The sequence below is a fragment of the Onthophagus taurus genome, chromosome 1, assembly GCF_036711975.1.
Source record: "Onthophagus taurus isolate NC chromosome 1, IU_Otau_3.0, whole genome shotgun sequence".
Taxonomy (NCBI): domain Eukaryota; kingdom Metazoa; phylum Arthropoda; class Insecta; order Coleoptera; family Scarabaeidae; genus Onthophagus; species Onthophagus taurus.
In genome coordinates, this window is record NC_091966.1 from 37,640,569 (window position 1) to 37,664,416 (window position 23,848).

At 33.1% G+C, this 23,848-nt stretch overlaps 1 protein-coding gene across 2 annotated transcripts in view; it reads right to left on the reverse strand.

Moving 5' to 3' along the window:
• Positions 1-23,848, reverse strand: part of LOC111421879 (epidermal growth factor receptor) — a 131,645-nt gene that overhangs the window by 37,919 nt on the left and 69,878 nt on the right. Inside the window, exon 1 of one of the 2 annotated variants that reach the window (XM_071201266.1) lies at positions 22,323-22,548. The exons of the other annotated variant lie outside the window; for it this stretch is intronic. The gene's annotated coding sequence lies outside the window, so the exon portion shown is untranslated. Of the gene's footprint in view, positions 1-22,322; positions 22,549-23,848 lie in introns of those variants that run through there. 2 annotated transcript variants of the gene reach the window in all.

Consider the following 23,848-nt stretch of genomic DNA (forward strand, 5'->3'; position numbering starts at 1 on the left):
ATATTTAAGATCTAATTAGGTGTGTCGCTATAGTGAAGTGGGTTAATTCGACTTTAATGAGTCGATTTCAGAAACTCAACTAATAAAATTATTACAACACAATATAAAAAAGTAGCTTAGAAATATTTTATTAACTGAAGCTATCTCGCGAACAATCGAAGCCATCTTGAACGTCGAATTGTTACACGAAATGAGTATTCGAAATTATTATCGCGGTAATAACATGGTAGTGAACCGTAGCTCTTCGACGTGGTCCACGCTTTCAGATCATCACCAGCCAGTTGGTTGCGTCACGACTCTCTTCTTCATCTTCGTCGCTCGATGGCCATACGGATTATTACAAAGTGCATCAAACAGTTATTCCTTTCTCTTCCTCGTTGTATTGCTGCCGATGTGGAATGGAGGTATTAAGCGGAGGAGAGAAAGCGAGGTCACCAATCAATGATGTTTCAAAACAATTTGATTAAAAAAAAGGGGTATTGAATATGAAGAATGTTACATCTCGTTGAAATAAAAACTGTTGGTATTGATAAAAAGGAAAAATAAAATACTTCAAGATATATATGTATAGAAAGCGCGTGTATCGCGTGATTTAAAAAAACAATTTATTTTAAAACCTACTTATTAAACCCTTAATAATTATTAATTTAGTAATTAAGTTTTTTACATGGATTTAGATTGAATTGTCATCGTTTCAATTCAATCTAAATGTGCTGGAAATGATTTATTTTGCACATTCATAAAGTAATAAAAATATGGGTTGATTTCAAATATTAATAATTTAAAGATGGATAGAGATTTCCAAATGTGGTTTGATTCAAGTAAAAGTACATAAATTCTTGTATAAATTGAGAATGTTTCATTAAGATATCTGAAGGATTCGATTTTTCGTGATTTTTTTTTAAATTATTGTCGAAATATCTTGTTTTAATATAGTCATAAAAATTTGTATTGACTTCAAGAATTGTTATCTGAAAGACGAAGAGAGATTTTCAAACAGGGTTTGGTTCATGAAAAAGGACATATCTTCTTCTATGATTTGCGAACATTTCATCAGGATATCTTAATAATTTGATTTTTCGCGATTTTTTAAAAATAATTGTCGAAAAATATTTATTTCTAAAGTCATAAAAATTCGGGTTGACTTCAAGAATTATTATCTCAAAAACGAAGAGAAATTTTCAAATACGGTTTTGTTCATGAAAAAGTACATATCGTCTTCTATAAATTACGTACATTTCATCAGAATATCTTAAGCATTCAATTTATCGTGAATTTTTAAAAATGTCTTCATAAAATCAGAAAAATTTGGGTTGACTTCAAAAATTATTATCTCAAAGACGAAGAGAGATTTTCAAACGCGGTTTTGTTCATGAAAAAGTACATATCGTCTTCTATAATTCTTGAGTATATCATCAGTATATCTTAAGAATCTAATTTTTGGTGATTTTTTAAAAATAATTGTGGGCTTCATAAAGTTATAAAAATTTGGGTTAATTTTAATAATTAACAACTCATACACGAATATAGATTTTCAAATACAGTTTGGTTCCTAAATAAGTACATATATTCTTCTATAAAATAGGAACATTTCATCAGGATATCTTAAGAATTCGATTTATCCTGAATTTTTAAAAATGATTATCGAAATATGTTGATTTCATATAATCATAAAAATTTGGGTTGACTTCAAGAATTATTATCTGAAGGACGAAGAAAGATTTTCAAACAAGGTTTGGTTCATGAAAAAGTACATATCTTCTTCTATAAATTCGTGAATATATTATCAGTATATCTTAAGAATCTGATTTTTGGTGATTTTTTAAAAATGATTGTCAAAAAGTGTGGACTTCATAAAGTAATAAAAATTCGAAAAATCTCAAAGACGAATAGAGATTTTTAAATACGGTTTTGTTTATGAAAAAGTTTATATGTTCTTCTATAAATTACGAACATTTCATCAGAGTATGTTAAGAATTCAATTTAGCGTGAGTTTTTAAAAATGATTGTCGAAATATGTTGACTTCATAAAATCAGAAAAATTTGGGTTGACTTCAAGGATTATTATCTCAAAGACGAAGAGAGATTTTCAAACAGAGTTTGGTTCATGAAAAAGTACATACCTTCTTCTATAAAATAGGAACATTTCATCAGGATATATTAAAAATTCGATTTATCCTGAATTTTTAAAAATGATTATCGAAATATGTTGATTTCATAAAGTCATAAAAATTAGGGTTGATTTCAAGAATTATTATCTCAAAGACGAAGAGAGATTTTCAAACATGGTTTCGTTCATGAAACAGTACATATTGTCTTCTATAATTCGTGAATATATCATCCTTATATCTTAAGAATCTGATTTTTGGCGATTTTTTAAAAATGATTGTCAAAAATTGTGAATTTCATAAAGTTATAAAAATTCGAAGAATCTCAAAAACGAATAGAGATTTTTAAATACGATTTTGTTTATGAAAATGTTTATATGTTCTTCTATAAATTACGAACATTTCATCAGAATATGTTAAGAATTCAATTTAGCGTGAGTTTTTAAAAATGATTGTCGAAATATGTTGACTTCATAAAGTCAGAAAAATTTGGGTTGACTTCAAGAATTATTATCTCAAAAACGAAGAGAGATTTTCAAACAGCGTTTGGTTCTTGAAAAAGTACATATCTTCTTCTATAAAATAGGAATATTTCATCAGGATATCTTAAGAATTCGATTTATCCTGAATTTTTAAAAATGATTAATGAAATATGTTGATTTCATAAAGTCATAAGAATTAGGGTTGATTTCAAGAATTATTATCTCAAAGACGAAGAGACATTTTCAAATATGGTTTCATTCATGAAACAGTACATATTGTCTTCTATAATTCGTGAATATATCATCCTTATATCTTAAGAATCTGATTTTTGGCGATTTTTTAAAAATGATTGTAAAAACTTGTGGATTTCATAAAGTTATAAAAATTCGAAGAATCTCAAAGACGAATAGAGATTTTTAAATACGGTTTTGTTTATGAAAAAGTTTATATGTTCTTCTATAAATTACGAACATTTCATCAGGATATGTTAAGAATTCAATTTAGCGTGAGTTTTTAAAAATGATTGTCGAAATATGTTGACTTCATAAAATCAGAAAAATTTGGGTTGACTTCAAGAATTATTATCTCAAAGACGAAGAGAGATTTTCAAACAGCGTTTGGTTCTTGAAAAAGTACATATCTTCTTCTATAAAATAGGAACGTTTCATCAGGATATGTTAAGAATTCGATTTATCCTGAATTTTTAAAAATGATTATCGAAATATGTTGATTTCATAAAGTCATAAAAATTAGGGTTGACATCAAGAATTATTATCTCAAAGACGAAGAGAGATTTTCAATCATGGTTTCGTTCATGAAACAGTACATATTGTCTTCTATAATTCCTGAATATATCATCCTTATATCTTAAGAATCTGATTTTTGGCGATTTTTTAAAAATGATTGTCAAAAATTGTGGACTTCATAAAGTTATAAAAATTCGAAGAATCTCAAAAACGAATAGAGATTTGCAAATACGGTTTCATTCATGGAAAAGTATATATATCTTCTTTTATAAATTACAGACATTTCATCAGGATATCTTAAGAATTCAATTTATCGTGAATTTTAAAAAATGATTGTCGAGATATATTGACTTCATAAAATCAGAAAAATTTGGGTTGATTTCAAGAATTATTATCTCAAAGACGAAGAGAGGTTTTCAAACAGGGTTTGCTTTATGAAAAAGTACATATCTTATTCTATAATTTGTGATGATTTCATCAGATCATCTTAAGAGTTCGATTTATAGTGATTTTTTAAAAATGATTGTTCTTCGATTTATGAGTATTACAATTTTTTACGATTTTCTTAAAAAGTCTATGAGTAACCGATTTGTATGAATATTTTTATGGCAATTTCAGAAATTATTAACAAAGCCATAATCTTTTGAATGAAAGTAACCGATTTTTAAAATCATTTTTAGTTATTGAGAAAGCTTTTGTTGGTTTTTAAGAATTACAATTTTCTACTATTTTCTTTAAAAATCTATAAAATCTCGATTTGTGTGAAAATTTTTATGGCAATTTCAGAAATTATTAACAAAGCCATAATCTTTTTAATGAAGGTGTCCGATTTTTAAAATTCCTTTCAGTTTTTGAGAAAAAAAGTTGTGAAGTTGACCAAAATTTTTGTTGGTTTTTAAGAATTACAATTTTCTACTATTTTCTTTAAAATTCTATAAAATATCGATCTATACGACAATTTTTATGGCAATATCAGAAATTGTTAGCAAAGCCATAATCTCTTTAATGAAAGTAACCGATTATTAAAATTCCTTTTAATTTTTGAGAAAAAAAGTTGTGAAGTTGACCAAAATTTGTATTGATTTTTAAGAATTATAATTTTCTACTATTTTCTTTAAAAATCTATAAAATCTCGGTTTGTACGAAAATTGTTATGGCAATATCAGAAATTATTAACAAAGCCATAATCTTTTTAATGAAAGTAACCGATTTTAAAAATTCCTTATAGTTTTTGAAAAAAAAAATTGTAAAGTTGACCAAAATTTTTGTTGGTTTTTAAGAATTACAATTTTCTACTATTTTCTTTAAAAATCTATAAAATCTCGATTTGTGTGAAAATTTTTATGGCAATTTCAGAAATTATTAACAAAGCCATAATCTTTTTAATGGTGTCCGATTTTTAAAATTCCTTCAGTTTTTGAGAAAAAAAGTTGTGAAGTTGACCAAAATTTTTGTTGGTTTTTAAGAATTACAATTTTCTACTATTTTCTTTAAAATTCTATAAAATATCGATCTATACGACAATTTTTATGGCAATATCAGAAATTGTTAGCAAAGCCATAATCTCTTTAATGAAAGTAACCGATTATTAAAATTCCTTTTAATTTTTGAGAAAAAAAGTTGTGAAATTGACCAAAATTTGTATTGATTTTTAAGAATTATAATTTTCTACTATTTTCTTTAAAAATCTATAAAATCTCGGTTTGTACGAAAATTGTTATGGCAATATCAGAAATTATTAACAAAGCCATAATCTTTTTAATGAAAGTAACCGATTTTAAAAATTCCTTATAGTTTTTGAAAAAAAAAATTGTAAAGTTGACCAAAATTTTTGTTGGTTTTTAAGAATTACAAAGTTCTATAATTTTCTTTAAAAATCTATGAGAACTTAGTTTGTGTGAATATTTTTATGGCAATTTCAAAAATTATTAACAAAGCTCAATGAAAGTAGTCGCTTTTTAAAATTACGATTTTGTAAGAATAAAGCCAAAATATCCAAATTGATGGTTTTCATCACAAAATTCTTTCATAACTCAAGAACTAAAATATATAGAGAAAAATCTTGTGCACAAAAAATGTTCATAATGAAGTGGAAAAGCATAACTCATAACTAGCTACAATTTAGCTATTAAAATTTGGGAATAAAATAAAAATTTTCAAAATAATCATATAAAAAAAGTATATCCTAAAAAAGTAAGGTAATTTGATCTGATTCGGTTGGTGTAACCTCGAATTATCTGAAGAGCTGGGCTATAATCACCACGAGATCGCAAATTCCCCATCGACCGACGACAATGCTGAACAATGGATGCGCCAATCTTATCCGGTGATATGTGGCGAATCCCTTTCGAGCGATTATACGTGCCCAGCGAATCCCCTTTGGTGAAGCCGATCGTTAAATATCTCAAAAACAGCTAGTTTTAATTTTAACGACTGTCCGAAAACGTGACCGTCGAGAAAAGATACTGTTACGGCACGTTTTTAGGGTTGTTTAAGGGTTGATGCCACAAGAGCAAAACGGGTAAAAGTAAAACGCTTATCTTAGGTGGAGATTCGATCGTTCGATGTGGACTAGCCTTTAAAAGAACGTCTCGGGAAGAATTTCACGTAAATAACCGGGAATTCCGGCGAGTTTGGTTTGGTGACAGCCGAATATACAACCGCGGCGCAGAAGAAATAAATTCCGGTCCGAGAAAAGAAGTTAAAACGAAGCAGCGGTAATCGTAATGAATTTATACCTGGGAGCTGCGACGCCGTAAATCATAATTTATATTTGGACGGCGGCAATTTCGGGATACAAATCGCCGGAGTATTTTCGCGGCGGCAATGCAAATTTTTGCTTTTTAAGAACCGCCCTGACCATCTTTCATGTTTTTTACTTTCGACAGCGTGACGATTTACGATCTTTTCTTCTCCTTTCAATCACAATATTACAGTGATTTACACACCATCATTTAAATGATATCTTTTCTTTATAATAGATACTTTCTTTGTTAGAAATAATACAAAGTACCTATTCAAATTTTATATCATTATTGACAACTTTATTATTTTTCTTCTCTGTTAATATAAATACCACTCATATACGTTGTTTCGTTATAATAAAATCTAAATTGTGCAATAATCTTATGAACAAAATGATTCTGGTTCATAATCAAACATCCAGAAAATTTTCAACTTTGATTCTCAAATTATTTATTATATTTCTAATAAGGCAATTCTACTGGTAGTTGTTGAGAACCATTTGGAGACTGTAAGAGATATTAAGGGCGATAGATAACTATACTTAGTATTTAGTAGTATTTGGAACTATTCGGAGAGAGTATAATTCCAATTGGAATGTAATAAGAGCCATTGGGAGCAATTAGTAGCCATTATGAGATATTCATATACCTTGGCTTGGGAGTTGGGTTGGGTTAAAGATTACGAGACAAATTTTTGTCTAGCTAGGGATACAGCTGGCACAAATCCAGCGGTTAGCATGTCTTAATATAACAGATGCAATGAGATCTTGTCCAACGGATGCTCTGGAAGACCTACTCGGTCCCATACCACTTCATTTATACATACATACAAAAGGAGGTAGCTTTAAGTGCCTTATCACTGAAAACATGCTCTTCACATAAGTTAATGCAGGGCAACCTCAGGGCACATCTCGAAATCCACAAGGACCCATGTCTAAACCACTTTGTGGTATCTTGTCCACAATATGTTAGAATAATGTTACATTTTAATAAAGATTATATTTGTTTCTCGCAAGCTAGAAAGCAATAGATCAGTTTCCAAAGGATGTTGATTATTAACAAAAAATTCTCCAGCAAGCCTAGAAAAGCCAGGAAGTGGTTGCCCGTATACTCGTTCGGCAGATGAACATCCTAGGTCTTCCTTAAGAGATGATCTGAGGCCTTGGAGAACCAAGGGAAGATGTTACCTCTGGCAGTGATGGCAGTTTTTAAAGAACGGTGAAATTCCGTAAAATTTTGATCAGAGTTTTGATTCGATCTGTCGTCCCTGATCATGGGTTATAGTGCTAGAAATGCCAAATTGGCTGAAATAATGCCGAAACAAAGTATCCGCAATAGAAGTGGAACTAATATCTTTGAGAGGAAAAGCTTCTGGCCAACGCGTCAAACAATCTATTACGGTGAGCATATATTTGCAGCAAAGAGACGTCAGAGGACCACCAAATCAATGTAGATATGATCAAATCTTAATTTTGGTATAGGAATTTTGCTAATAGGTGATTTATTGTGTTTGTAAACTATTGCTTGTTGAAATTGCAAACAGGTTTTTGTCCATAATTGAATGTGTTTTGTCATGTAAGTCCCTGCACCCCATTAGTTGTTTCCGTTTAGTCAACTTAACTTACATTGGTTTCCGTAAAAATGGTGTACTCTATTGCTGAAAGGGTGGAAGTTATCTAAATTTATGGTGCCGATCACTATGTTCGTGCAACAGCAAGGGTTTTTAATCAAAAACGTCCAAATAAGCATATGGAGCATAAATACGTTCGCGATCTTGTGCAAAAATTTGAAGTAATTGAATCGGTAGAGAACAAGAAAAGGCATACATACTAATAAGGTAGTAGATGAACTGGCGGAGATAGAAGTAATTGGAAATTTTACCATGGAGCCAACAAGTACTTTGCATCAGGTTGCATCATTCACCGAACTTTCTTACTCGTCGATACGCAAAGTGACAAAGCTGCATAAATTTCGCCCTTACAAGATACAAATATTGCAAGAACTTAGCGAGGACGATTACGACCGACGATCAGAATTTTGCGAAACTATGACCGAAATGATCATTGCTAATCCAAATTTAGTAAGAAACATTTGCTTCAGTGATGAGTGCACTTTTTACTTAAATGGACATGTGAACAAGCATAATGGAGCGACGAAAATCCCCCATATGACAAGAGAGGAACATACCCAGAGACCTCAAAAGATTAATGTTTGGGCAGAAATACTAAGTAATTCAATAGTTGGACCCATATTCATTAATGATACGCTAAATGGTGACGTGTACTTGAATGATGTACTTGAACTACTGGTTTGAGGTGGTGCAGCATCCTGTGATTGAGCTTGTAGACTTCAAAGGCGAGCAATAAGGATACTTGATAATTTGAAATATAGAGATGACTGTAAAAACTCATTTGTTAAATTAAATATACTAACCTTCCCTTCATTGTATATATTAGAAAATATTTTATACGCAAACAGTAATTTTGATAAATTTATCACGCACAAGGATGTGCACAACTACCAGACCAGAGGACGTGATCTGTTAGTGCCTGAGTATTGCCGGCTCTCCAGGAGCCAGAGGAGGTTCAACAGCTTGTCTCTCAAATTTTACAACAAGATTCCAGAGAGAATCAGAAGGGTTCCATTAAACAAGTTTAAATGTAGTATTAAGTCATTTTTACAGAAAAAGGCTTACTGCGCGTGCTCTGAGTATTTGACTGACCAGATTATACTGTCGGATTTTAATATGTAACCTGTGTCCGTCTTATGTGTACTTTGAATATTTTATAAGTTTGTTCTTTACTTTTTTGCTTTGCAATGTATGTACTTGAGTAGTGTTAATATTTTTTATGTGACACAATAAACTTTGAATTTGAATATGTTGGAGAACATCATCGATCTTCCAATAACTGAAAAAGTGGAAAACCAGCTTGATGAAGAAAGTAATCAAGTACTCGACGAACATCCATTGTTCTTCCAGCAGGATGGTGCTCCACCGCATTATGCTGCGAATGTTCGTAACTGGCTTACCAGGAGATTTCCAAATCACTGAATTGGTAAATAAGGAACAATCGAATGACATCCACGGATCATCGGACCTCACAAGTCTTGATTTCTTCCTTTGGGGTCATTTAAAGTCAATGGTTTACAAGACTAAACCCATAGATTTAAATGACTTGCGTCAATGAATTATCAACGAGTGCCGAAACATTCCACGAGAAACTTTTCAGAAAGTAAGGCAAGAATTTGAAAACCAGCTTCTTTTTTTAGTTTTGTTAAAATACTATTTTCAACGCCTACTTTGCGTTGATAATATAAATTGATTTATAATATAAATAATAATTTTGTATGCCAACACGATCTTGTTATTACATGTCTTGTGCACAGCATGCTACACACTTGATTGAAGTTAAAACGGACCTTATACCGACAGTATATAATTTCGACCAGCCGTATAAGGTCATATTTAGAAGCAGGGATGATTGGATGAAGGGTGAACCTCAACTTAAAGGAGAAGCTCCGGATCCGGAGTAGGTATGTGCATTAGTGGACCAAATAGCCGCATTAAATTGCTGCTCAGCTCGGACATAACCATTTTTCAAGCAGAAGTTCTTGCTATAAACTTCTGCACCGCTCTGAATCTAGAAAAGGGACAGAAAGGTGCATCCATAAACATTTTCACAGACAGTCAGGACGTCCTAAAGGCAATTCAGACGTATACGTGTCTCTGCACTGATCAGTGATTGTACCAGTGTACCAGTTCCAGGTCACAGAGATATTAAGGGCAATGAAAAGGCGGACAAGCTGGCCAAAGAGGCAGCGAAAACGTCCTTTATTGGACCCCAACCCGGTTGTGGATTACAAAAAAGCCACTTAAAACAGGTAATCAATAGTTGGGAGGCTTCAAAGGTTACGCTGGAAAGAACTTTCAAGTCACAGATAAGCGAGGAGTATGATAACACCGTGGCAAAACAAAACCAAAGATGTTTTATGCCTCAGCAAAGGGGATCTAAGAATGCTCACAGACTTCCTGATCGGCAATGCGTCTCTAAAATACCATCTCTTTCACATTGGACAAGCTGAGGATCAAACTTGTCAACATTGTAACGACGAGTCAGAGATTAAGTCTAAGACACAAAATTTTCGGTAAAGTACGCCTGAAACCTATCGACATAAAGAAACAAGACCTTGGAGCAATACTAAGGTTTATCAAGGACCTACATTTGCCCTAATAATGTAGAATACAATATTTATTTATTTATTAAGAATCATTGAGAAGCAAATAAGAATTAATAAGAAAATTTTATTACGGTAGTAATTTGTATTAATGTAAGTAATAAAATAGTTGGTTTAATGAAGAATTAAAAGATAAGACATTGATAAAATTAAATTATAACATCCATTTTATGGTACAAGGTACTTAGGAGAAATACCTAATCGGATTACCTCGTTCGAGGTTCTCCCACAAATCCGAACTTAATTATGAGATATCGATTGGAGTGTATGACGTCTGCAATTTCCAATACGCGTCCACATGAATAATGCATACAGCGTGGAACTGGCTTGGGTTGAGCAATCGAGTGCATGCGCCGCAGCAAGACTACCTACACTAACTGTATCTGGTGTGTGCCTCGGTTCCGTACTTTAAAATTAAAATATTACAATATTCGATTTTGTGCTGTATTATGTGAAAGAAGATTAAATCCAAGATTATCGTGATGTTGGTTTGTCAGCGAAAGCTCGTGTATTTGTTGTAGGGTTCTGAGAAATACGTTAGTCAATAACGAGGTTTACTGTTAGCAGAAGTAATAAACAAGCAATTACATAAGATATTTCCGAAGAAATCGATCGAAGCAGATTATAAAGTTTCTTGGAAATATTTTTGTAATTTTTGTGTTAACTGTAGATGAAGGTGAAGAAGAGAGGGAGAAGAAGAAGTGAAACCGAAAAGGAAAAAATCACGTCTCGTGGAAATCGACTGTGAAAGAACGATTAAAAGGCCAATAAAGCCGGCGTGGACCGAACAATGCCTGTTATTTACGGTTAGCCCCGATACGCGGGTCCGCAAAGCGACTTGGACGCCGAGTGCCGAGTTGTAATTAAGAAAAACCACATGGCAATAAAATGGTATCGCGGACATATCATTAAATATTTAACGTAAACAAAGAGGACCCGCCATACGGCTCGCGACACGTGCTGCCCATTGTTTCCATTAAAACGAATACCAAACGCACCGGTCCGAGAACAATTAAAGAAAGTTCCTTTTCTACACGCTCTCCTTCTTCTTCTTACACTCAACTCGAGCCTTAGAAAAAGAACTTCATAAATCAGGTGTTAAAGAAAAAAAAACCGTATCGATTACAATCATTGGGCTACTGGTTTTTTACGATTCTTGATTGATGAGACAGTGTTTCAAGTGGGCACCTACACAACAGGGTCAAAAACAAGACAGTTTGGCCAATATAGGTATCTGAAAATCAAATTTCAAGTTCGTAAAACCAAGAGACCCGGTGCTCGAGTGACGCAACGGCACATGCAACGTGTATAGGTAGGCGTTTTGGTTTTCTCTTTGCTCCTACGATACTGACGCCCACGGATTTGGTAACACCCGGTCAAAGGATAGGCTAAAGTGAGGATACATTTAAACTTACAATTAGATAATTTTAATTGCTAAAGATTTATCTTGAACGTATCGATTACTCCTGAAATCGAAATCCAAACGAAAATCACAAAATTAAACATCAAAACTATTATTGACAATTATTGCAAGTAGTTGTGATTTGATATTCGGTAACAAAACATTCTTGGAATGTAATTTTATCGTCCACTGCGTTTATACATTTTGAATACAATGTCACCAGCTGGACATTAGCATAGGTGCGAGGGGCTATTTTCAAAACCAGACAATTTATGCTTATCAATTTCAAATTTATGCAGTGTGTTTTTGGTGGGAACCGTTTTTACGTCAGTAAACGATTATTTCATTATTTATAATCAAAAAATATACTTGAAATTTACATATTAATTTTTTTTTATTTTTTACTTCTGATACACCACTTTGTTTAACCAAGAACGAGCACTTTACTGCACGCATGTTTATCAGTAAAAAAAGACTGACGGCCGGTATTGTTGTCTCGTTAGGTAGATTGCGCGAAAAGTAGGAAGCTGATAATGCAAAGAAACCTCACTCAGCGTTACGAATGGTTGGGATTTATTGCGAGTTGTTTATAAAAAAAGAAACGAGGTTGAGATAGGTAGGGTACTTGTTCCTGAAAGCTTTTCAGTGAGGGACCATAAATTTAACGGCAAGTGGGGCGAGACACAACTGTTTAAATCCGAAGCGTAGTCTGCCAGTTCACATTACCAATAATAGTCAAACCAAATAAAAGTAAATAAACATATGTATGTATATCTCGAAACGTTATCTCCCTTACACGACACGAATTCCTCCAGGTAAACAAGCATGTAACTGCTCGTTACGATCACGGAAAAAGTACAAATGCTCATTTCGGATGACAAATCGCCTCTATCAAATCGCTAATAGCTAAAGGTCGAGCTTCAATGGGCCGATACTATCTTGGTTTGATATTAATGGTTCACATAAAGCATAAAAGTGCGACTGCGGCAGCGGTCGCGATGCTGGAGGCTCTTGTTGCGGCTGTAAATATTTGCGATAATTTCTTGTAATTATAGAGTTATGCTTCTCTGGATTGTCCGAGGGACGACACGACGTCTGTTCGAATGCCATTGTTGGCTCGCGAATGGTCGTCCCTAGGGATAGCCTATTATGAATGCATTCTTCGCGATTTTCCAATGGAATTCCGCTACGAGCGCTTATGTCCTCTCAACGAAAGATATATGGCAGTTCTTGCCGCAATTTGGAAAGGTATACACAAACGGGCCGGTCGAAAAAAATCCATTGTCTATAGGGGTAATATATAGGGCCGGCGCAAAACAAAAGGCGAAACAAGAAATCTTATTATGTCGGCTTCGCCCGCGAAAGGATATAATAAGCGGTACGCGGAGGCATTCGAAATCGAATTATCACGGAGCTTTTATCGTGAAAGCTCGCCGCGGGCTTGATCGGTGAAAAAGTCGGCTCCGTTCCACAGCCTTTCACCTTTTGCATGGACCAGCACGCTTCTGACCTATACGCATTTTTAAACATTTACCTCTTCCGTATAGGTCATTAATGTAACGTCCATTATAAAACATCTTAATCCATTAAAAAATAACATCTTTAAGAGTTATATGCAATCATTTCTACGATACATTAATTGTATTCCGAAGTCATGGGAACAGTTCTTACTCAATCATATAAGGTGAGGCTACATTGTTATGGTGTATCAATGAATCTCTAATTTATACTTGTAATATTCCAAAATATTGTATTTAGTTCTTGTATTAACCTACTTCAAGTAGCTAAGTTTGTGATTCAATAATGGCAGAACTCAGCATAATCTTACATTTTTAATGGAATTCTAGAACTCGAGAGCAATAATTGTTGAACTACATCAGACTTCGCTGTAATAGAACCTAAAATTTATAATTTGTAGATCTCGAAGTCCCTCTTCAGTGTCCGATAAATTTAATATAACAACCTCGAAATCTAATTCTTTCCAGAAAGTAGCATTAGTAAGGGTTCGAATGGTACAATCTCATCGTCTTTACGAATCCTTCTCGTGAACCATGAACTATTTTATCATTACATTTTATGTAATCATCTCGGTCCAAGTCTGAACACAAATCATCTATATCGCAGTGAACTTCGAGCATACCAGCCTTAAAGAACTCATTCACGCATAGTCACACTGTACATCAGAACTGCAGTTATCCAAATCGTTAGTTAAAATATCTCAAGTCTTGATCATCATTTATATTCTTCTAACAACTTGGTAACCTTCCCGTCTTTGAGCAATTTGCAGGAATGAAATCATACGAACGCACAGTAATAAAATGAATGTGGTTAGAAATAATGTTGTATGCAAATTAAGTATAATGACTGAAAACCATCCAATCATTCCATACTGACATTTTGCCAAATGTCAAAAAATTACAGTGAATTTCACTTAAAACGCAATATACAAAAATATATTTCTGGTTGTAGGTTTAATGTTAGTTCTAGTGATAGTGGTATGTAGCGCTAGTTAACATAAGATATCACTGTGTTCTATAATTTTATTAAACTAAAACTAGAACAAACACTAGACCTAGAACTAGAATCATTCGGGTGTAGCGGTCTTGAGAGACGTGCGGCTAAATCCCAATGTTTCTAGTTCTCGGTCTAGTGCTAGTTCTAGTTTTGCACTAGAACTAACACAAGACCTAGAACTAAAATCATTCGGATCTTGTTCATTCACGCATAGTCAGACTGTACTTCAGAACTGCAGTTACCCAAATGGTTAGTTAAAATATCTCTAGTCTTGATTGTCATTTATAATCTTCCATCAACTTGCTTAACTTCGCCTCTTTGTTGCATGCAAATTAAGTAGAATGACTGAAAACCATTCAATCATCTCATACCGATATTTTACCAAATGTCAAAAAACTATAGTGAATTTCACTTAAAATGCAATATACAAAAATATATTTCCATAGAAACCAGGCTGTACCTACTTACTTTGTCCCACCTAAAGTCCAACATGTCTGAATGTTTCTGGTTGTAGGTTTAATATTAGTTCTAGTGTAATCCGAATGTTTCTAGTTTTCGGTCTAGCGTTAGTTCTAGTGATAGTGTTAGTGTAAAACTAGAACTAACACTAGACCTAGAACTAGAATCATTCGGGTTTAGCCGTCTTTAGAGACGTGCGGCTAAACCCAAATGATTCTAGCTCCAAGTATAGTGTTAGTTCTACATAGTAACAGTGCTAGTGTAAAACTAGAACTAACACTAGACCTAGAACTAGAAAGTTTCGGGTTTAGCCGTGCGTTTTCTGACGCACGGCTAAACTCTAGGTATAGTGTTAGTTCTAGTTTTAAGTGTTATGCAGCGCTAGATTGTTGTATAATTTTATGGAACTGAAAGTAGAACTAACACTAGACCAACAACTAGAATCATTCGGATTTAGCCGCATGTCTCTAAAGACGGCTAAACCGCTAAAGATGGCTACGGTTCTAGTTTTACACTAACACTATCACTAGAACTAACTCTAGACCTAAAACCAAAAATATTCAGGTTTAGACGTGCGTCTCTTAAGATGGCAGAAAACTCAGTGTTATCATAAGGACGCCACGTTTTTCCAAGCAAAACTTTTCCTTTGCAAAACTGCCCAATGCCTGTACTATTAAGCTATGTTCCATTTTATGTGAGACAGTCCAAGTACATAGTAGTTTCGTAACTATGGCTACTGTAATCATATATTTCGAGTTATATGAAATTCCCGGTATGTACAAAATAACAGTTTAAACCACAAATAAGCGACGTACAACTATCAACAAAATTTTCCAGGAATTTTGAAGTCATTTTTCCAATATACTCTTAATTTGCTCACTAATATGAGTTTACTTGTGTAGTAGCATCTTCCAGGAGGTCCTTAGAGAATTAGAAGAAGCACTACAAAGTTTTCTTTTCTGCATGTCATTTCGCTTTCACTCCTGTACGAATCTTTTGCACAAACAATCGAAATTGATATTTAGCCTTGTGTTCTAGAATCGTTAACTATATTGAAGCAATCGTTCAAACACTGTTGTATGAATTTAAATCTTCCACCATCATTGTGTGTGTTCATGTTATTTCAGTTACGTTTATAGCTGAGAATGAAAATGATCTGCTATTGAAATTGAAGAACAGCAGAACAATTCAACAAGCAACTTTCTATCCAGAGAACCCAAAGCCTCAACATGAAGAAATTGCAGATTGGAGGTCGAAGAAAAGTCGATCCAACATATTATGCAGTTTAAATATCTTGGAGTCGATATATCAAGCTATAAGAACACCATACATTACAGGCAATTAAAGTAATATCTGGTTCCCAATGGGAGATCATATGACGGAATAAACGCATGACGGTATAAAAGCAAAGTAAGGGTCTATAAAACCTGTGTATAGGCCTACTGATAATATCAACAACCTAACAAGTGATGAGAGCCATACAGATATGAACACGAAGAACTATTACTGGATGAGACTTGAGATGTGCGAGGTTCAGAAGATACTCGAGGGATTATGTTGAAAGGATGTGCGAGTAAAAATTGGCAAAGAAAATCCAAACGCAAAAAACAGACACCAAGCGACTCCTAGGAAGACCACATAAACGCTGGTATGATAGTTGGATGTCATCACAAGATAACAACAAATAGGTGGGAAAAGGAAAGAGGAGAGGAGAGGAAGGAAGAGGACAAATGGAAAAAAATAGTGCTAATCCCTAAACTAACAAGAAGTAAGATAAGTAAGTAAGACTTATCTAAAACTCTCAGTACTCAATTATTACATTTGCTACATTTGTTTTTTGAATTTGAAATATGAATACAACTTTTAGTACTTCCCATCTCAATTTAACTATCTTTGGACTCGATATGAGTCAACATTAAAGTCCCATCAAGATTTATGGGTTGTTTATATCATTCGTTAAAAGTTGTTTTCTTCGATGGGATGCATTTCCCATTTTGAAATTGACGTTTTGATATGTGTCGGCATACAAATGTCACGGTACAAATATGGTGCCCGTACTTGACACGCAAAGAACAAAGAAGGTCAAAGTAAAAAATTACAATCTGTGCAATACGCTTATTTACGTTGGTAACGAATGGCCGTGCAACAAGAAGAAGAACGCACTTTTCGATGAATATTTACAGCAATGCGAACGTCGTGTCGTCGTCTCTTATTTATCGTTGGGGCTCTAGATTTCAAATTCAAGGAGACCGCCACGGTCGGCAAAAAACCGACACGCGTCTTGGTTTCCCTACTCGCAAACGAAGCGTTTATTTATTTATTGCATATACATATTTATCTACTTTTTTTTGAGTAAATATGGTTTATCGGTGAATAATTTCGAATGTATTGCGTTTTCATTCGACGCCATTTAACGTTTCTTCTGAAGAAATCCGACCGCCGCCGTCGTAAAACGAAAACCTGTAATTATCTCACCCAAGTTTAAAGTGGACCTACAAAGCTTCGGTCTCCGTAAAGCTCTTTTAGGATGGGTGCTAATTGCGTTGTTCAACTGCAATAGAGGCATATAGTCTACCTGTTGTTCTTGATGGTATGAGGTGCCTAATTTTAAAAGGGTACCCTTCAGGGGCACAAAAGAATTCGTCAGGGCGATAAATACCGGGAGTTTTTTATTCTAGGAAACACCTTGGTAAGTTTCCGTATTTACAAGGTAGTTATAGTTAAAACATTTTTTCTAGGAAATGTAATATTATAACTTCTTAAACGTAGTAGTAATCGGGGAAACGTGAGTGGAACGTGCTTGCCATTGTTTGGTAACAATTACTTCAATCTTATCGGAACGCATAAACGTATAATTGTATTGAATAGTAAACTTTTAAAAACAACGATAAATAATTATTTCCCATTAAATTAATGTTTCTTTAAAAAATGCAGAAACTAAGAAGAAATCAGCAAGAAGTTTTATGTGAAAAAGGAAAACAACAAACCTGTCTTTAACAATCATTATTCAAACGTACGACGTATAATATTTTAACGGCTTATTGTAAAGTACGAACTGCAAACACAAGTACACTCAACGCCATAACGAGGAAAAGAAAAGAAGCAAAAAGATATAGAAAACAAAATGAGATTTTCTTATACAGCAAAAAGTAATTGACACATTATGTCATGTTTTCAGTTTTGAGATGTCGAACACTAATAAAACTCGAGAAATCCGAGTAAAGAACGATTCAAATAAATAATTCAAGCGAAATAAGTTTAGATAAAACGTGTCAGATTTCAGTAAAAATTCTCTGCCCAAGCGCGGTAAATTAAACTTAAATCGATGGAAAATTATTGATGAATTCGAACTATTAGGCACAAATGGGCAGAAATGGGAGGGCGCGGCGATATTTTTAAGCCGGTGCTGGAAACGTTCTTCGCGCTTTTTGCGCGATTTCGTTATCTTAGCGAATATCAAACGAGCTGCTGGGTTCGGAAGATCTCGAAATGGAATCCCCGAGAGGAGGCCGAAGAAGGGCAGGTGTGTAAATGCGGCACACAGAAAAGATACACGTCTCGCCGATGTTTCCATGTTCGCGATTGTTTCGAATAATGCGCCGAACTGACATCGTGTGGCGATTGATGTTATCGATCAGATAGCATTGTTTTTTCGGACGCGATGGTAATCGTTACGATAAAAAGGACCGACTGACAAAACATTCCTCTATAGGGTCTCTTCGCCTTATTCCCGATTCTACCGTTTATGTTTTCGTGAAGACCTCGCGGTGTTGACATGAAAAACTGTTGTTGTTTGAGATGGTCTCAGAGAATTTTAAGTTCTTTCAATTTTAGTGATTGAATTTTAAAAACATTTCGGAAGGCTTTCGTTGTAATCGTGGAAAAATTCGTCCACGAGATTTGAATCACCATTAATCGATATATTGACTTTTTCAAATATTGTATTTTCATATAAAAAACGAGAAAGTTGAGTATAGGCCACTACAGTTAACTATAAATAGAATAAGCTTAACAGTCAGATGTGCAGAGTGCGCTAAAATAATCATAACAACTATGTTTATGAAATATAAGAAATGATTGATGAGTCACTTAATCTTCATTAAATTCGCTTTAAAATGCTGTTTATTTCATCGTATTACTTCAATTCGTTCTTGAGCTATGATTGTTTAAACTTTTACTCAATTCTATAACAATTAAAAATGCAGGGTTTGGTTTAAAACTTAACCCTAACAAGGTTTATGGAAAATAAGATATTATTTATGGCACAATTATTCTTCATTAAATTTAGTTTAAAATGTTTTTTATTTTATCCGTATATCTCAATTTGTTCTCCAGATACGATGAATTCTTTAAATTTATATTTATACCAATCAAAATGCAGGGTTTGGTTTAAACAATAGCCATAAGAAGGTTTATGGTAAATAAAAATTTATTTATGGCACTGTCAATCTTCATTAAATTTACTTTTAAATGCGGTTTACTTCATTTTTATATCTCAATTCGTTCTTGAGATACATATCTTTTTGGCATAAATGAATCAAATACGCCGACTTGCGTTTAAAAAATCATAACAACGATGTTTATAGAAAATAAGAAATTCTTTATAGCACACTAAATCTTCATTAAATTTGCTTTAAAATGTTCTTTCTTTCGTTGCTATATCTCAATCCTATCTTGAGATATGATTTTTAAAATTCCATATTTCAAATGTATAACAATCAATCATGGAGTGATGAGTTTAAAAAATCATAACAACATAGGTTTATGGTAAATAAGAATTTATTTATGGCACAATTATTCTTCATTAAATTTGCTTTATAATGCTTTGTATTTTATCCTTATATCTCAATTTGTTCTCGAGATACGGTTTATTAAACTTCTATTCTTTAAATCTTTTACAATCAAATATGCAGATTTGGGGTTTAATCATAACGAAGTTTAAATGGAAAATAAGAAATTGTTTATGCCACAGTTAATCTTCATTAAATTTACTTTTAAATGCGGGTTACTTCATTTTTATATCACAATTCGTTCTTGAGATACTGCTCTTTTTGATATACATGAATCAAATATGCCGATTTGGGTTTAAAAAATCATAACAACGATGTTTATGGAAAACAAGAAGCTGTTTATGGCACTCTAAATCTTCATTAAATTTGCTTTAAAATGTTCTTTAATTCACTATTATATCTCAATCCGTTCTTGAGATACGACTTTTCAAAATTCCTTATTTCAAATGTATAACAATTAATTATGCAGAGATGAGTTCAAAAAATCATAACAACGATGTTTATGGAAAACAAGAAATTGTTTATGCCACAGTTAATCTTCATTAAATTTACTTTTAAATGCGGGTTACTTCATTTTTATATCACAATTCGTTCTTGAGATACTTCCCTTTTTGGCATACATGAATCAAATATGCCGATTTGGGTTTAAAAGATCATAACAACGATGTATATGGAAAATAAGATATTGTTTATGGCACACTAAATCTTCATTAAATTTGCTTTAAAATGTTCTTTATTGTATTACTATATCTCAATCCGTTCTTGAGATACGACTTTTTAAAATTCCTTATTTCAAATGTATAACAATTAATTATGCAGAGATGAGTTCAAAAAATCATAACAACGATGTTTATGGAAAATAAGAAATTGTTTATGGCACACTAAATCTTCATTAAATTTGCTTTATAATGCTTTGTATTTCATTCATATATCTCAATTTGTTTGCGAGATACGATTTATTAAACTTGTATTCTTTAAATCCATATCAATCAAAATGTAGGGTTTGGTTCAAGAAGTAGAAATAAGGAGGTTTATGTTAAATAAGAATTTATTTATGGCACAATTATTCTTCATTAAATTTGCTTTAAAATGCTTGGTATTTCATCTTTCTATCTGAATTTGTTCTCGAGATACGATTTATTAAACTTCTATTCTATAAATCAATTACAATCAAATATGCCGATTTGGGTTTAAAAAATAATCGTAACGAGGGTTATGGAAAATAATAAATTGTTTATGGCACAGTTAATCTTCATTAAATGTACTTCTAAATGCGGGTTACGTCATTTTTATATCTCTATTCGTTCTTGAGATACTTCTCTTTGTGGTATACATGACTCAAATACGCTGACTTGGGTTTAAAAATTCATAACAACGATGTTTATGGAAAACAAGAAATTGTTTATGGCGCACTAAATCTTCATTAAATTTGCTTTAAAATGTTTTTTAATTCATTATTATATCTCAATCCGTTCTTGAGATACGACTTTTTAAAATTCTATATTTCAAATGTATAACAATCAGTCATGCAGAGATGTGTTTAAAAAATCATAACAACGATGTTTATGGAAAATAAAAAATTATTTATGGCACATAAAATCTTCATTGAAGTAGCTTTAAAATGCTCTGTATTTCATTGTCACATCTCTATCCGTTCTTGAGATACGATTTTTTAAAGATCTATTTTTCAAATTTATAACAGCAACATGTCGAGATGGGTTTAAAAATTAATCTCTATTCGTCCTTGAGTACATATTAAAGGTTAATTTGTATATCTGATATTCCTCTACAGCAGTTAAGCTTGCAACAAATCATTTAGATCAATGACTTCCAACATTTTCTCCTGCCATCAACTTAATCATCATTGATATGATGACACGTTTAGACACAATAAAAACAGTAAATGATTAAGTACGGCAATGAATAATTCTATAAGTCAATAGAGGAACCAGTTCACCAATGGTCACGATGATATTAGGCTAAATCTATATACCAGTTCTACAGATTAGAGAACCATTTTGGTGGGTAACTTTGCTGGGAGACATAATTTTCTGGACAATCATCCTACATCTGCTAACCTTATATCTTTGGGAAAAATTGACATTTATGTAGTTGGAACAATGAGATCAGATAAAATTGATGATGCCATCAAAAATAGAGCTTTTAGACATTTTGCAAATCTTTGCAAAACATTAATATACACCATCAATTCTGCAACAACTAATAATTAAACGTGTACAGTTCAAACTTTTAAAATTGTTATCTTTCAAGATAGATGATGTGTTTCTCTGACGGCAAGGATGCATAAATTAACGTGATACTTAAGTCATTTCAATGAGACTAACATTTTGTTTAACCCAAAAAGGTGATAAGTTTGTGGGGTAAAGAATTTATACACGTGTGTTATGTCCTTCCTAAAATCTAGGAGATAAACACGCGACTATCTCTTAATAAACTGTCCCTTAAATATTCCGATAGACAAATATTGACAGGAACACGCGTAGATTACTAAAATGATACTAAGTACAAACAGAAACAACAAGAACTACGCTTTTGTATTTCAAAACACGCAACAAAATACAATGCTCGCCGTTTTCTAGAATAAGGGTAATAGGTAAAAACGTAGTAATAACAACATAGTTTTCGCCCACTGAGTTATAGCGCTGCGAGAAGTTTGCTTTTGTTGGATAGACTGCGAGAAATGTCACCGCCTACCGTACTCGATCGACCTACTTTCAGCACTTTCAGTAGTTTTAGTATTGTATCTAACTTGTTTTTGAACTTTAACACATAAACTAAGTACATCAAAACTTTTTTATTAAAAACTTTGAGCAACGTACCTCTTGGGTGTAGAGCGCAAAAGATGATTCAGATTTATGTCCAAGTTAGATTTCCTTCCGGCACAAATTAATAAAAAAGAAATCAGTTTCATAAGGTTCCAAAACAATTTTAAACCATCTCACTTTTACCAACAAAAATACTAAAAACGACACAGCGTGAAACAACCGTCGGCGGTGCGTTTCGTGCGCGAATGGTAGATGGTGCTGCCAGCGCGAGGTCGCACAGCCTACTTGCCCAGGTAACAACAACAATCTCACAGGTAAGCCTTAGATATTCGACTTAAGCGCGACGACCTTGTGTTTAACTTTGTTTTGGGGGGCCCCGCGCGCTCTGCCTTTTCCCGTTCTTCTCCGTATATAGGATGCCACAGAAACAGTCTTCGTGACCAATTAAATTTCAAAATTTGAATAATGTCGCGCCGTTAACAGTAGGCTGCGGTTCCGTAATCAAATTATTTTTTTTCCTTTCTGTTCTAAATGCCAGGATAGATTGAATTTTCGTCGAAAACCGACTATTACCATTTCAAAAGTAATTAATGTTAATGATTTTATTATCGCTGGATGGTCCAAAGAAGAGTTAAACCTATTAGCACCATTACGCATAAGCGATAAATTGGATCTAAATGGTAATTCCATGCAGGCGCGTAAAATATGTGATAATTACTTAGAAACGATGCGCATTAACTTACTTGGTGTTTGCCCAGTTTATCTTATTTCCACTGAATATCAATTATCGTTTTATGATAAAACGATTTTCATGAAGACATTGACGTTTATTTTTTATGTACTTTGCAAAAACAAGTTTTATCAAAAATAAATATTAAAAAGTTTTTAGTGAAGCGATTTTGAACAAAGCTTAACTTTTCATGGCCACTACAGCGATATCATCTGGGTTTTTTGGTGGTTCCGAGCATTAGCATAAGAGCACTATGGGACAAACCGGGTTGTAATTTACCTGATTTTTGACCTGACTCCGTCCTGATTTGGCTGCGGATATGGTCAGTATATCCTCAAGATTAATCACCGTCCTTAACGAAACAAAACGACTTGTTTCGGTTGTTTTACTTGTGGTTAAAAATCTGGTTAGTCAATTAATGCTAATTAATTTCATGGTTGGTGGCTCTTATATAACATAAAATTTAGATTATTTTTCCCTCGTTATTTTATTGATAAATAATATTTCTTTAGTAGGTTGAAACAACGATTTTATTGGTATGCAGATTAATTTTATGAGTACACAATCGTTCTTTAGATAAGAAAGCCGCGGTTAATAAAGCACACTGAAAAATTTTAAAGTACGTTTGTTATTTTTCTTGCACCAAGTTATAAATACATGGTTAAAGATAACCTAATTGCGTAGTATTCGCACACAACATGAGTGATTACTTAGTGTTAAAATAAAACGATATGTGAATATTATTCCGTGAAGCGTTAATCCGCGCGTTATTATCGAAGCAACGCATTATATTTAAACTAGATACGAGTGGACTTTGAGTTTTCAGTTCCAGTATCATGTTTAAAAATGG